Source organism: Solenopsis invicta, chromosome 12, assembly GCF_016802725.1.
Source record: "Solenopsis invicta isolate M01_SB chromosome 12, UNIL_Sinv_3.0, whole genome shotgun sequence".
NCBI classification, from domain to species: domain Eukaryota; kingdom Metazoa; phylum Arthropoda; class Insecta; order Hymenoptera; family Formicidae; genus Solenopsis; species Solenopsis invicta.
The window spans coordinates 3323447-3334150 of NC_052675.1; positions in this window are offsets into that span (position 1 = coordinate 3323447).

Sequence of the window (10704 nt, forward strand, 5' to 3'; positions counted from 1 at the left end):
CTTCTAGAGAAGAAAGTGATAAACAAAGGAAATATTCCTAACAAACCAAATATGTTACCATTACATACGATAGAAGAATTCGAACACTTTGAAGAACTTCCGCCGAAAGAGTTAGATGATATTGTAATAACTTGTATAATTTTTCATTATAATTGTACTATCATTGTAATATCAAGTTTCAATATTTGTATACATATAATTTTTAGGTTGATTATTTTATACATATTGGAAAATTTAACTTGCGAGAAACAATTACTTTTATTATAAATGAAGCAAGGGTTCCGGAAGTTACTACACATTTTACTTGGTGGGGCAATAAAAATAAACGTCAACTTTTTGATACAAAATTGATGTACACGATATTTCGCGAGTATATTTATTTCACATTAATTTCCTTAGTGCCCTTTATTCTTTTATGTATTTTGCTTTACTCACATCGCTTTCTCGTTTACTTTGTTGTAACCTAGGCTAATGGATTCACATTCTTATTCTCCATACTGCACAGAAGGCTGCAGAAATATTGTTGCAACATTACTGCAACGTTGTAACAATATTGTTGCAAATTTTGTGCTGTATGGGTCTGTATAACGCCGTCGCTTTTTTGTTTTCTTTATTGTCATTTATTTTTCATTTGTTTTTCCATTGATTTTCTTCTCTTTTACTTCTTCAATGTTTTAATATTTTAGTCTGTAATATATAAATAATATAATAATTCAAGCAGAAAGAAAGCATCATATTCAAATCATTGAATAATTATTTAAAATTCTTGTTTATTTTCAAACAACGTTTTAACCTGACGTGCAGACTTTTAATGTACATTAAATTTACTTCAAATATATTATTTAAATTAATTATATTCACAATCAGTAATATTTAAGAAGAATTTCAGTTACGTTTTAAAGTATTTCAACAATAATATTTAAATGTATTATATTTAGAGGATTTTTTATATGTAGAGAATATGCGTATCAAAAAGTTGGAATAAAAATTATAAATGAAATGCATTTAAAATTATATATAAAATATAACTAGTGTTTTTATTATACGTTTTCATTTTTTATTTACAATTTAATTAATATAATAAATGTAAATATTTCTGAAATATATAATGAAAAGATGGTATTATATATATTTGTGATAGATTTCCGAAACATTTCTCTTGCAACATTTCATTTGATATTTTGCAAAATCTCTTTAGAAGTGTTGCACATGAGGTGTGAAAGATTTAAATCTTTCTAAAAGCTCTTTGCAACAATCGGGCTATACAATTTTGCTGTGTAGGAATATTTTTATAAAAACTTAAAGACTAGATCTTACTGAAATAAGATAGAAACTATCAGTTCGTAATAAATATTTTTCTCTTTCAATAATTTTCATTCAGCATTTTACCATCTTTTTTTACAGCAGTATGTACTCTTTTCAACATTATTTTTTGCTTTTATTTCCAATAGTTTTTGTTTCCATCATACGTTTATTACCTTTTTTGGAACTTCTCTTGAATCTGACAACATATGTCAAGATTAACATCATCCGAGCTGCTTTCCCTAAAGTCAATAATTATTTATAATTTTTATATCTTTTTATATAGTGTGCAATATGATCTTAAATAATTATTAATATTCTATTAGTAAACAAGGGACCATAAACTCATAATGATTCGCCTAATTAATAAACATCTTTAAAACTGTTCGTAGAACTTTTTTGAACTGATTTTCTAATTCTTGCCTACTTCTTGTTAGTAACATTTTTATATTATGTTCTTCAAATATTTTTTATATATAAATGATTATATATTTGTTATTATGTCCCAAACTTTGCGTAATCATACCTATTAATATCACACTCCTGAAATCATTTCGAGACGAAAATTTTAAAATCAGAAGGTCGAAGATGCTATAGTTTTTATATAAGAAAGGTTTATGCCTATTTCTACCAACACAGTTTAACTTTGATCTTAATTTTACTTACTCTTTATCTTTTTTTAGTTTTAAAAATTGAAAAGAAATAAAAAGTAAGTTAAATTGAGATCTAAATTAATTTACATTGGTGGAAATGGGCATTAAAGTTAGTAAATTAAACTCTTCAAAATTAGCATGCTCAAATATGGCATAATATTACAGCAGTGAAGATGTTCTTAAGTATAAATCTTATTTTCATATATATAAATCTTTTTCATATATATAGATTTTGCATACATCTTAACGGAACGATGTACCACACTTGAGCGAGCGAATTTCAGATATTTTGATTTGTCAACTTTAAATCCTTCTTATTTAAAAACTATTGTAGCGCCGACATTTTAATATTAGGATTTTTGTCTTGAAATGATCTTAGAAATCCATTATTGACGGATGTCTCACGAAGTCTAGGATATTCTGTATAAATGTTTTTATAATGAAACTAATTTTAGGATCTATTCGTGCAAATAGAAATTTCGAGAGCCCAGACAGAAAAATGTTTCAAGAATGCGTTGTGAACGCGTTGCGAGCAACAAAGCAAAAACATCGGCGTGCAACAAATGTAAATAACAACGAAATAACGATGACACGACATCGAATGGAACAGATTGCCAATTAGTCCAGTAAAATTAGGATTTAAACGGGGAAAAATTGTAAGTGGGCATATCTTTTCGGGAAATGCTTCGGAAAGCCATCAAGAAAGAAATGTATGTGTTTGAGACTCGTGACTCGTGTGGAAAATATGCGAAAAAAAATCGGAAAGTTGCAAAAAGCAGGTTTTTCGTGAATAGAACGAAAGATATTGATTATATAGAAAAAAGTTTAATATGAAAAATGTAGGTATTCGAAATACCTACGAAATGAGACCTTGATCGTAAAGATCGGTCCATTAAGTTAAGTAAAAAAAAATAAAGATCACCAAAAAGGGCGTTTTCTTTACTCACTCTCTATTCATCGAGATTTTAACGCAGGGCTTTGAAAGTTTCGTAAAATGTAGTCCTAGTTATTATGAAAAAAGTCCAAAAAAGTTGAGTCCAAAATGTTTATTAATTTTTGCAAAAAGCTATTTGTTCACTAAAAACCTATCTGCGGAAAACTTAATTTCTTCATCTTTGAATAGTCGCACAGCAATTTACAAAAGTGGTTTTTTTTCTTCAAGAGTTGCACTATCACATACACTTTGTAACAAAACGAATATTTGCAATTTAACTATTTTAAAACGGCTTCGAAAAGTAGGTATCTATTTTCCTTATAAAAAAATGGAATAACTCCGTTAATACGCATCGTATCAAATAGCCGTATGAAGCATTTGAGAGCTGCTATTTTTTTACGAATTTAAAAAAAAAGTTACCCTTCGATTGCTTGGAGCCGAAATAACACTTATTTTTCAAAAAATAATAAATCTACTGAAATACATTAAATCTTATATTTCTTCCAAATTTAATTTTACAAACGTTTGTTACAAACCGATGGCATAGAGCGACACGAAAACGTGTGAGGTTACAATAAATTCTTTAATGTTTTATAACTCTTTACCTGCTTGAATGCGACAATTTTTTTTCTTTGATATTCGTGTTTTAACTTCCAAAATGCACAATATTACGAAGTTTGAGCTAAATCACTGAGGAAGACCATTTCCCTCTGTTAGGTAATGCTGCACTTTCGATATTCCTTTTCATGCAAGTTTATACACGTAAAACAAATCAGTACAAAATTACCTTTTCAAAAAAAGGTAAAAAAAAGGCGGTATTTTTGTGTGTGCGCGCACCTTATCTCTAATTTTCCCTAAAAACACAAGTGGTACTATTTCTGTATTTTAACAGAGAAATTTTTATATGCTAACCCATGTGGTACTCTCTTTAATTACTATACAAAACCTAAGTGATCCTATTTCTGCATTTTCATTGAAAAATCTTCCTATTTCTAACCCAAATAGTATTTATTTAAAAATAAATATTTTAAATTTAATCCAACCTAAATGTATTCTTCCCAAAAAATGTATGAAATTTTTAAATTGCGCTATTTATAAAGAGAATATGTTGCTCTTTGAAATAACTGCTGTATTTACTTAAAAATAAATATCTTACATTTAATCGAACCTAAATGTATTCTTTCCAAAAAATGTATGAAATCTTTAAATTGCGCCATTTATAAAAAGATTATGTTGCTCTTTGAAATAACTGCTGTATTTACTTAAAAATAAAAATCTTCAATTTAATCCAACCTAAATGTATTCTTTCCAAAAAATGTATGAAATCTTTAAATTGCGCCATTTATAAAGAGAATATGTTGCTCTTTGAAATAATTGCTGTACTACTTTTAACAAATAAAATGCAAGTGATAGTATCTTTATTTTTTAAATAAAATCCAAGTGGTATCTTTAATTCCTTTCTAAATAAAATTCAAGTGATACTATCTGTGTATTTCTATTAAAAAATTTTTCTGTTTTAACCTAAGTAGATGTACTTAATTTTAAAAAGTTTTAAAGAAATATATAACATTTAATCTTAAAGAATTAAGGAAAAAACAGAAATGAGAAAGTTTTATTAAAATATAAAATTTTTAAACTACAAAAAATTGCCGCTGCTAGATGTCTAAATATCTAAATAAAATGTTGTAAAATATTTATTAAAATAGTTACTTGATAACTTAGATAATTATAATGATTTACAATGTTACTTGTAAAAATTATAATGATTTACAATGTTACTTGTAAAAGAAACAAGTGTTAAAGAAATTTAATCTTTAACTTACTTCGCGTAATTACTTTATTTTGTAACGCATATCTTACAAGTGTTACATTTATCGCATTCTTTCTTATGTCAATTCTTTTTATTGCTTTTCTTATCTAGCAGCGGCAATTTTTTGTAGTTTAAAAATTTTATATTTTAATAAAACTTTCTCATTTCTGTTTTTTCCTTAATTCTTTAAGATTAAATGTTATATATTTCTTTAAAACTTTTTAAAATTAAGTACATCTACTTAGGTTAAAACAGAAAAATTTTTTAATAGAAATACACAGATAGTATCACTTGAATTTTATTTAGAAAGGAATTAAAGATACCACTTGGATTTTATTTAAAAAATAAAGATACTATCACTTGCATTTTATTTGTTAAAAGTAGTACAGCAATTATTTCAAAGAGCAACATATTCTCTTTATAAATGGCGCAATTTAAAGATTTCATACATTTTTTGGAAAGAATACATTTAGGTTGGATTAAATTGAAGATTTTTATTTTTAAGTAAATACAGCAGTTATTTCAAAGAGCAACATAATCTCTTTATAAATGGCGCAATTTAAAGATTTCATACATTTTTTGGAAAGAATACATTTAGGTTCGATTAAATGTAAGATATTTATTTTTAAGTAAATACAGCAGTTATTTCAAAGAGCAACATATTCTCTTTATAAATAGCGCAATTTAAAGATTTCATACATTTTTTGGGAAGAATACATTTAGGTTGGATTAAATTTAAAATATTTATTTTTAAGTAAATACTACTTGGGTTAGAAATAGGAAGATTTTTCAATGAAAATGCAGAAATAGAATCACTTAGGTTTTGTATAGTAATTAAAGAGAGTACCACATGGGTTAGCATATAAAAATTTCTCTGTTAAAATACAGAAATAGTACCACTTGTGTTTTTAGGGAAAATTAGAGATAAGGTGCGCGCACACACAAAAATACCGCCTTTTTTTTACCTTTTTTTGAAAAGGTAATTTTGTACTGATATCACGCGTTTTGTAGTGTTAAGCAATAATATACTTTTGTAGACTTAAAGTTAAACGTAATTACCACATAGGTTAGCATAGAAAAATTTTTCTGTTAAAATACAAAAATAGTACCACTTGGGTAAATACTACTTGAGTTAGGAATAGGAAGATTTTTCAATGAAAATGCAGAAATAGAATCACTTAGGTTTTGTATAGAATTAAAGAGAGTACCACATGGGTTAGCATAGAAAAATTTCTCTGTTAAAATACAGAAATAGTACCACTTGTGTTTTTAGGTCTACTTTTACTTTTCGAGAATTTGAACGAACAGTGTTCAATTAGCTCTAAGTCGCTTAATTTTATTTAAAGTATAAATATGTAACTTTTTTCCTTTACCTCTGTAAATAACTTTATATATTATATATATTTCTTTTATTAATGAAAAAATTTACCATAAAAAATTAATTGTTATATAAAAGTATCTTTGTAATATTGATAAATATTGAATTTAAAAAATTGAGAAGTTGTTTATAATACTAATTTAAATGTAGTATTATTTTTTAAAAGTTCTTATTCACGTATAAATTTAATTAATATTATATTTCTTTAGATTTAGTGATTACAAAAGCTTTACAAATACTCACAAAATAAAAGTTTTCTAAATAAAGCTGTAAATTGTTGGCTCGCTAGTTATTACGAAAAGATACTCTATATCTCATGGGAATGAGAAGGTAGTGTAGGCTTCAAGTTCCAGTGTCGTTGCAATTCCTAATCTTAATATTGAAATCGTGAATCACACTTTTGGCCCGTTGAGTTGTAATATTCAATGAATGCTCATCATAAATCAATCCAAAATGATTTTCAGCAATAATCAATAAACTCTGCGTGAAGAATACTCCTGGGGTGTTGGGACTGAATGGCGGTGCAATAGATATAAACATTAAAACGCAACATCACTGCAAAAACAGAAAAGAACAGATACTCATCGTTGAAGCAATGATTTTTCATTAAACATTACATTTCACTGAGTTTTCAATCTCATCTCAGTGATTTCAATTTTAGCACATATAGGTTAAAATTTCAATTAACAGCATTAGCAATAAAAGGAAGGTAGTCGATTATTATGTTTTTAATCATGAAATGCTGAGTCGACTACCTTCCTTTTATTGCTAAATCTCTTAATTAAAGATTTTACTTACATGTCATAAGTGATCAAAGCGCATTGAAGTGTGTAATAAATAATAATATTTAAATATCAGATTGCAAACTTTATAAAATGTAATGTTTAATGAATCGAGGCAATTTTAGCGTAATCCTTTGAGAGGTAATAAAATAATAAATAATAAAACTCTCTTTCTCTCTCTCTCTCTCTCTCTTACAAAATTTTTTACAACATATACGAGAACTAAAGCAAGCAACAATGTTAATAATAATCAATTGTTGATGTGTAACTCATCTTCGATATTGATGAACGTCCTCTTCGAGGACGCAGGACAATGACGAAGACCCCTTCACGAGATCTCGGGTATCACCTCGTCGTCAACATTTGAATCGCCGCCGCCGTCGTCGACCACCACTTCCATCCACCACTAACACACCACGTGCTGTTCTCGAAAGCGTCCTCGAAGTGTGCTGTCCTCGTCGAGAGATCACGAGGACGTACCATCAACCGGCACTAACGACTGTAGCTCACGCACCGCGCTTTTCGCGAAAGTAGCGAAACGAAACGAGAGAGAGACACGAGCGTGCACGGTTGTCCACGCGATAGGTTAGGAAACCTGTCACCTTAAGCTATCAACTACATGTATACACATTGTATACGGCCATGATGCTCATGGGAACGGTCACATGTTGCCCCACGTGATGATAGAACGGCTAATAACGAGCGCCACTCGGTACTCGTGTCGAAAAGATGTACTGGACAAGATTTGATGGTCGTTGACGACGACGACGTTTCTTACATCTAAAACGTCAAGATTTGGACTTTGCGTCGCAATATATCCGCACGTACGGCACGGAGAGAAAAAATAAAAACACTTTTATTATGCAATTTTCCCCAAGCTATCGATTGAGACTACTCAGAACTTGATCGGTTCAGCCGTTACTGAGATCTGAATAATCTCATTAGGTTGAACTCGCTGACTCGCGTAAAAGAGGCTGGTCTCTCTCGCTGATAAAGAAAAAAATACCGCGAGACGCGACCGCGCCTCTTGATGCCTGCGTTTTATCTTCGCGCGCGCCGCTCAGCGGCTCGCAAGTCTAGCGGCGCCGGTGCGCCGCTTCCCCCACTCCGTCACGACTCGGTGTCTCGCTTGCGTACCAAAATTCACGAATGTTTAGACAACCGTATGAACTAATCTTTTTGACAAAAAAATTCGAAATTTTTGAAAACAGTAAATTTAATTCTTGTTTTACACGTGGTGCAAATCTCAGCTTTTAATCTTAAAAATTAGAGTCACAGTAATTTTTTGAAAAAGAAGTGTTATTTCGGCTCCAAGCAATCGAAGGGTACCTTTTTTTTTTAATTCGTAAAAAAATAGCAGCTGTCAAATGCTTTATACGGCTATTTGATACGATGCGTATTAACGGAGTTATTCCATTTTTTTATAAGGAAAATAGATACCTACTTTTCGAAGCCGTTTTAAAATAGTTAAATTGCAAATATTCGTTTTGTTACAAAGTGTATGTGATAGTGCAACTCTTGAAGAAAAAAAACCACTTTCGTAAATTGCTGTGCGACTATTCAAAGATGAAGAAATTAAGTTTTCCGCAGATAGGTTTTTAGTGAACAAATAGCTTTTTGCAAAAACTAATAAACATTTTGGACTCAACTTTTTTGGACTTTTTTCATAATAACTAGGACTACATTTTACGAAACTTTCAAAGCCCTGCGTTAAAATCTCGATGAATAGAGAGTGAGTAAAAAAAACGCCCTTTTTGGTGATCTTTATTTCTTTTTACTTAACTTAATGGACCGATCTTTACGATCAAGGTCTCATTTCGTAGGTATTTCGAATACCTACATTTTTCATATTAAACTTTTTTCTATATAATCAATATCTTTCGTTCTATTCACGAAAAACCTGCTTTTTGCAACTTTCCGATTTTTTTTCGCATATTTTCCACACGAGTTACGAGTCTCAAACACATACATTTCTTTCTTGATGGCTTTCCGAAGCATTTCCCGAAAAGGTATGCCCACTTACAATTTTTCCCTGAAACGGGTGTTTTTGAGTCTAATTCTACTGGACTAAATATAGTTTACACAAAACCCTGCAATAATAATCTTCAGAAGGCTAGAACTTCAAGTGGATTGAAGTCAAAAGACAGTATCGTTAAGCAAAAATCGTGAAACTGATGTCAAGGATGACGAAGCAAAGAAACAATGTCGAAGGAAACAGATCGTCAACGTATCTTATGCAAAATTTAACAACAATAATGTTGAGCAAAGTGGTACTTCAAGTGGACAGAAGTCAAAAGAAAATGACACGGATATCTTTTCGGAAGATTCTATTTCATCAAAGGGTGACTACTTGGAGTCAGAAAGTGACTCGGAGTTATAAATTAGTTTATATTTTATATTTAGATATTTGAATTTATTTTTATAATAATAATTTTATAACTAAAATCAATAAATTTTCGTTTTTGGCATTTTGTTATTTTTTTATAATGAAATAACAACGTTTTTGAAAGACTATAAATTTTGTACTTTATAATTAAAAAACTTATTAAAGAAACAATCTCATATTAAATTTTACTACAATTATATAAAACAACATTGTAAGATAAATAATTTTGTCTTGTCTTGTTTTTATTATACTTACAGAACAAAACTTGCAGTTTAAAATTTTTCTATTTTGAGGAATTAAATTTTTTTTAAATTTCTGTATTGATTTCTCTGAGATTTAAAATTATGAATCTTAGTTCATAATAACTCTTATGAATCTATATGAAAAAATTCAACTTAGTCCTTAACTCGCTGAAACTTACCGTAAAAGGAAAACAAAATTATTTGTCTTAAAACTGGGAGCGTCCCAGTTGCGCACAGACTTGATTGGACACCACCAATCATAGCGGCCGATGCCGCCTAGAGCTTTCTGTTGGTTAGAGTTAGATAATTCACATGATTGGTTGGTGTCCAATCGGGTTTGTGCGCAACTGGGACTCACTCTTAAATCTTACTTTTATGTGAATTTATTTTTTAGATATTGTTTCTTTAATAAGTTGTTTAATTATAAAGTACATTTATGATCTTTCAAAAACGCCATTATTTATAAAGTACACACGCACACGCGCGCACATACACATACACACATGTAGTGTGTGTGCACGTGTGTGTATATATAAATTTTGTACGCCGTAACAAATTCGTGCATGCAGCGTGCCATTTCAAAAAGAACAGAATTTGTGATTTTTTTACGCAAATTTAACTTCATCGTGCTGTTAATGTGCTGTTACAAAGTAATTCAGTTATAAAACGTAATATCGTGCCGGCAACGTGCTGTTAATATGCTGTTTATCTAATTCGTTTCATGTGACTTCACGATTTAGACACATGCTGTTTCACATGAGTGCAACGTGCGCGCATAGCGTAACGTTTCACAGCTTCACGGTGCCGGCAACGTGCGGTTACTGTGCCGCTCAAATGCTATCTGGGTATACATTTACATTAACGCCAGAATTAAAAAATTATGACTTAAAGGCAGATGTGAGAAAGCGAAGCACATTTTCTCTGAAAAAAGTGAAATTTGCATTGGAGGAAGATAGTAACCCAAGTCAAAAATTTATATATAATTATACATGTATGACCATATCTAAATCATTATATATGATCATGTACGAAATTTGTCTCTGTATGACCATGTATGAACATATATGATATAAAAAGTTTATTTATAAATATTTATTTTAATATTGTCATAAACAGTTTTTTAATGTTAAATAAAACAGAAATGATACTGAAATAACCGATATTCCGTTAATATGCACGAATTTAACTCGCGGCTAGGTTAACGTAATAGGTTCGAA